Source organism: Microcebus murinus, chromosome 5 (assembly GCF_040939455.1).
Source record: "Microcebus murinus isolate Inina chromosome 5, M.murinus_Inina_mat1.0, whole genome shotgun sequence".
Taxonomy (NCBI): Eukaryota; Metazoa; Chordata; class Mammalia; order Primates; family Cheirogaleidae; genus Microcebus; species Microcebus murinus.
Genome location: NC_134108.1, coordinates 83,816,551 through 83,822,892, shown reverse-complemented (window position 1 = coordinate 83,822,892; position 6,342 = coordinate 83,816,551). Strand labels below are relative to the sequence as shown.

The window sequence follows — 6,342 nt, the reverse complement described above, 5'->3', positions numbered from 1 at the left end:
GGCAGAATTTTTTCTGAGGACTTCATGTTATCACTTGGGTAAACAATTCTACTATAAAAAGGGATAGCGAATATGTCATAATCTCTTCAAGAGTATATTTTTATGTATGCATTGTATTATAATTGCTACAGCTCTTTTAAACATACTGTTTGGTAGAAAGTTTTGATTCAATTTATTTGCTGATAATTTATCATTTCAGTTAAAAGCAAGAGATTATTAATCCCAAGCATTTTTAAAAAAAATATATTTACCATCTTCTAATCATCTTCCAAAAAAAAAAAACCAAACTTTTTTTTTTTTTGGCCTAGTACAGTGAACTTTATTGATGGTACATGACAAGGTGGAGCTCCCTAGGCCCCTCCCATTCTTCAGGGGCTCTGGCATGGAAACTGCATCGTGAGGAGGGGAGATTCTCAGTGAGGTGGGGACTGAGTAGGCAGGGACACCCCAGCAGCTGAGGCCTCTCTCTTCCTCGGTGCTCTGGCTGGGGCTGATGGTCCGGGACTTTTACTCCTTGGTGGCCATGTGGGCCATGAAGTCCACCATCCTGTTGCTGTAGCCAAATTCATTGTCATACCAGGCAACGAGCTTTACAAAGTGGTCGTTGAGGGCGATGCCAGCCTCAGCATCAAAGGTGGAAGAGTGGGTGTCGCTGTTGAAGTCAGAGGAGACAACCTGGTGCTCAGTGTAGCCCAGGATGCCCTTGAGGGGGCCATCCGCCGCCTGCTTCACCACCTTCTTGATATCATCATACTTGGCCGGCTTCTCCAGATGGCAGGTCAGGTCCACCACGGACACGTTGGCAGTGGGCAGGCGGAAGGCCATGCCAGTGAGCTTCCTGTTCAGCTCGGGGATGACCTTGCCCACAGTCTTGGCTGCGCCAGTGGACGCAGGGATGATGTTCTGGAGAGCCCCACGGCCATCACGCCACATCTTCCCAGAGGGGCCATCCACGGTCTTCTGGGTGGTGGTGACGACATGGACTGTGGTCATGAGTCCCTCCACCATGCCAAAGTTGTCATGGATGACCTTGGCCAGGGGGGCTAAACAGTTGGTGGTGCAGGAGGCATTGCTGACGATGGTGAGGTTGTTTTGGTACTTGTTGTGGTTCACGCCCATCACAAACATGGGGGCATCAGCAGAGGGGGCAGAGATGATGACCCTTTTGGCACCCCCATCTAGGTGAGCCCCAGCCTTCTCCAGGGTAGTGAAGATGCCAGTGGACTCCACGACGTAATCAGCGCCCGCTTCACCCCATTTGATTTTGGTGGGATCTTGCTCCTGGAAGATGGTTATGGGCTGGCCATTGATGACAACCTTCCCGTTCTCCGCCTTGACCGTACCATGGAACTTGCCGTGGGTGGAGTCATACTGGAACATGTAGACCATGTAGTTGAGGTCAATTAAGGGGTCGTTGATGGTGACAATATCCACTTTGCCAGAGTTAAAAGCAGCCCTGGTGACCAGGCGCCCAATATGGCCAAAGCAGTTTATTCCGGCCTTCACTTTCACCATGGTGTCTGGGAGACGGTGCTGGCGCTGCCTGAGAAGATGCGGCTATCTGTCGAACAGGAGGACCAGAGAGCCCAAACATTTTTTTAAACCAGGAAAAAAAAATGAAATAGAGTGAAGTAGACAACTCTGAAGTATCTGATAGTTTAAAATACTTTAAGAAAAGATAGCACTTAATATCAGAAGAAAAATAAAGAAATGTATATTATGATGTGATTAATTTTAAATAATTAAGGATTTTAGTTTGAAAATAGGACAAATAAGTTAAAAATATTTGGAGAATTTAAATGTAAAATAAATATAAAAACTAAGATAACACAATATGGTGCCAATAAAAGATACATATATTTTTATCTAATATTCAGAAGGAAAAGCAATGTTATATACAAAAGCAGTTAGAAAAAAACCATACAGGCCGGGCGCTGTGGCTCACGCCTGTAATCCTAGCTCTTGGGAGGCCGAGGCGGGCGGATTGCTCAAGGTCAGGAGTTCAAAACCAGCCTGAGCAAGAGCGAGACCCTGTCTCTACTATAAATAGAAAGAAATTAATTGGCCAACTGATATATATATATATATAAAATTAGCCGGGCATGGTGGCGCATGCCTGTAGTCCCAGCTACTCGGGAGGCTGAGGCAGAAGGATCACTCGAGCCCAAGAGTTTGAGGTTGCTGTGAGCTAGGCTGACGCCACGGCACTCACTCTAGCCCGGACAACAAAGCAAGACTCTGTCTCAAAAAAAAAAAAAAAACCATACAGTAGAAATGTTTAAAAATATAATAAAAACGTTTTAAACTTTAAAATACCAGTAATAATGTATAAATGTTAAAAGGCATATAATAATTTTGAAGCATATTTGATAGGTTAATATGATTAATGCACACTTTTTTTATAGAAATATGGTGAAAAGAAGATGCCTTTCTCATTTAACATTAGGAAAAGGATGGCCAGGAAATTCGGGTAGAATTACTGTCTAATAACCAGATAAGTAACTTCAAAGTAGCAATTAACAAAATAAATGAAAAATTTTAAGTGTGTTACAATACAATGTTTAACCATTGGGTATTGTGACAAATATAATATGCAATATGGTTCAAAGTTCAGTGGAATAGACTGTCTTGTGTACTCTTGAGGTATCTTTTAATTATACAAATCTTTTGTGAAACATTTGCAAAGGTTTTTAAAAAGTATTTTTCATTTTGATTCATTAATTTCCTTTAAAGGAATGCCATTAATTTATTAAATTGTTCACATTTATTAACTAATCAAAAAGAAATAATAAGAAATATGCTTAAAACCTTAGACACAGGCCTGGCACTATATTCATGCCTGTAATCCTAGCACATTGGGAAGCCAAGGCAGGAGGATTTTTCGAGCCTAGGAGTTCGAGATCATCCTGGGCAACATGGTGAGATGGTAGTCTCAGTTACTGGGGAGGTTGAAGCCAGGAGGATTACTCAAGCCCAGAAGTTTGAGGCTGCAGTGAGCTATGATTATGCCACTGCATTCCAGCCAGAGCGACAGAGTGAGACTCTGTCTCTAAAAAGAAAAAAACAAAAACAAAAAAACAACAAAAAACAAAAACAAAACCCCCAAAACTTTAGATACAAAAGTTATTTGTACAGTGTGTAATATAAATGTGGCCAAACAAATAGGATAAAATATTCACTATAAGGGCTTAGTTATATTATTTGGGCTATTCTCTTATTACAAATGTTGTTTTCAAAGAATGTTTTGTGCCAAAGGAAAATTTCTTTATCACTGTAGGAAGAAAATTGGATAGAAATACATAAAAATATACAGAGATATTGCCTCTGGGTGGTGAAGACCCACACATACAAACAAGCTCCCTTCCCCCAGACTTCCCTTTTAAATTGTTTTAGTTTTCATACTTAACTATTTATAAAACAAAGAATGTTTCTACTATCAGAAACCTTCATACTTTACATTTCATTTAAGATTTACAAGGATGTTTAATTTTCTTTGGGGCTATAGTAAAGGGTATTGAGTTTTTGATTTGAGTTTCTGCTTGTTGGTTCTTGGCATATATGAATGCTTCTGATTGTGTATATTGATTTTATGACCTGAAACTTTACCAGATTTGGTTATCAAGTCTAGGAGTCTCTTGGAAGAGTCCATGGGGTTTTCTAGGTATAATATCATATCATTGGTGAAGAGTGAGAGTTTGATTTCATCTGCCCCCACTTGAATGCCCTTAATACCCCTCTCCTGCCTGATTGCTATCGCTAGGACTTCAAGTACTATGTTGAATAGGAGAGGAGATAGAGGGGAGCCTTGTCTAGTTCCGGATCAAAGGGGGAAAGATTTCAATTTTTCCCCGTTTAGAATGATATTAGCAGTGGTTTTGTCATAGATGGATTTGATAAATTTAAGGTATGAGCCATCTATGCCTATTTTGATAAGAGTTTTTTATCATAAAGGTGTGTTAATTAAATATCTAGGAGTATACTTAATGAAAGATACAAAAGATTTATACAAGGAGAATTATGAAACACTAAAAAAAGGAATTGCAGAAGATTTAAAAAGATGGAAAAATCAATAGGGTATTGGGCAGGTGGGAGGGGGGAGGGGGGCGGGTATATACATACATAATGAGTGAGATGTGCACCATCTGGGGGATGGTCATGATGGAGACTCAGACTTTTGGGGGGAGGGGGGAAATGGGAATTTATTGAAACCTTAAAATCTGTACCCCCATAATATGCCAAAATAAAAAAAAAAAAAGATGGAAAAATCTACCTTATTCATGGATTGGTAGAATCAATATAGTTAAAATGTCAATATTACTTAAAGTGATCTACAAAATCAATGCAAATCAAAATATCATCAGCATTCTTTACAGATCTAGAAAAAATAATTATTCACTTTGTACAGAACCAGAAAAAACCTCGTATAGCCAAAGAAATCTTAAATAAAAAGAACAATCCGGGAGGCATCAGTCTTCCTGACCTCAAGCTGTACTATAAAGCAATAATAGTTAAATCAGCCTGGTACTGGCACAAGAACAGAAACATAGATATCTGGAATAGATCTGAGATACCAGAGATGAAACCATCAGTATACGGTAATCTAATCTTAGATAAAGCTGACAAAAATATACATTGGGGAAAAGAATCTCTCTTCAATAAATGGTGCTGGGAAAACTGGTTAGCTACATGCAGAAGAGCGAATCAGGATCCCTACCTCTCACCTCTCACAAAAATTCACTCAAGATGGATAACAGACTTAAACTTAAGGCATGAAACCTTAAGAATCCTAGAAGAAGATGCTGGGAAAAACCTATCAGATATTGGTCTAGGCAAAGAATTTTTGAGGAAGACCCCCAAGGCAATCACTGCAGCATCAAAAATAAACAAATGGGATCTGATCAAATTAAAAGGTTTCTGCACAGCCAAGGAAACCATCAGTAGAGCAAATAGACAACCCACAGAGTGGGAGAAAATATTTGCTCTCTACACCTCGGATAAAGGTTTAATAACAAGAATCTATCTAGAACTTAAAAGAATTAACAAGAAAAAATCAAACAATCCCATCAAGAAATGGGTGACAGAAATGAAAAGAAACTTATCCAAAGAAGACAGAATAATGACATGCAAGCATATAAAAAATGCTCAACTTCTCTAATTATTAGAGAAATGCAAATCAAAACCACAATGAGATACCACCTAACCCCTGTAAGAATGGCCTGTATCAAGAAACTCCAAAACAACAAATGCTGGTGAGGATGCGGAGAGACAGGAACACTCCTACACTGCTGGTAGGACTGCAAATTAGTGCAACATTTGTGGAGAAGAATTTGCAGATACCTCAAAAAGCTAGAAATAGAAACACCATTCGACCCTGCAATAGCATTGTTGGGCATCTACCCAAAAGACCATAAAACATTCTATTATAAAGACGTCTGCACCCAAATGTTTATAGCAGCACAATTCACTATTGGAAGGTCATGGAAACAACCCAAGTGCCCGTCAATTTATGAGTGGATAATTAAAATGTGGTATATGCTCACAATGGAATATTACTCAATCTTAAGAAATGACAGTGAGCTAGCACCATTTATGCTATCCTGGATTAAGCTTAAGCCCATTATCCAAAGCAAGGTGACACAAGACATGGAAAATGGGCCCCACATCTACTCGCCATCAAATTGGTACTGACTGATTAAAACTATGGTTTTTAAGTGGTGGCAATGCTCACCAGGGATTCAGGGGGGAGACCCAATCTTAGGGATGTGGCGAGCTCTTCCGAGGGGAAGGGCATAACTCTAACCCTTCTTAGGGGAACCAAAGATATACAATGTAACCAAAATGTAAAAGAAAACACAACTTTTTATCTTGTGGTGGGCAGGTGATAGGGGGGAGGAGGAAAGGGGTGTATGCTTTCATAACGTGTGTGGTGCACACCACTGGGAGATTGGACACATCGGGGGGAGGAGGTAGCAGGGGCAATATTTGTGATCCTAACAATATTTGTACCTCCATAATATGATGAAATAAAAGAAAAAAAAAAAAGGAACATTTCCATTGCAGGTGGCTAGGGTGGGGTCCTCAGGACCAGTCATGGAATGTGTCAGGGCTACATATACACATGAATCCTTTTTAAATGGTTACATGAAAATGTAATCTCAAAAAGAAACCAGCAGTTCTGTAGTTAACTTGTTATGATTTGTGTGTTTTGATTGAAGACTAACTTAAGGGGAAGAGTGAAAATAAAATCTGATTTTTAAATAAAAAAAAAAAAAAGATTTACAAGGATGAGTAAAAGGTATAATGAAAAATTCTGGGTGTATGATTTTATAGTGTTGGCAATTA

The 6,342-nt window shown here is 39.4% G+C and overlaps 1 pseudogene; it reads right to left on the bottom strand.

Annotated features, from left to right (window-relative positions):
* Nucleotides 1–381: 381 nt before the first annotated feature.
* On the bottom strand, nucleotides 382–1,585 carry LOC105881547 (glyceraldehyde-3-phosphate dehydrogenase pseudogene; annotated as a pseudogene).
* Nucleotides 1,586–6,342: the final 4,757 nt, after the last annotated feature.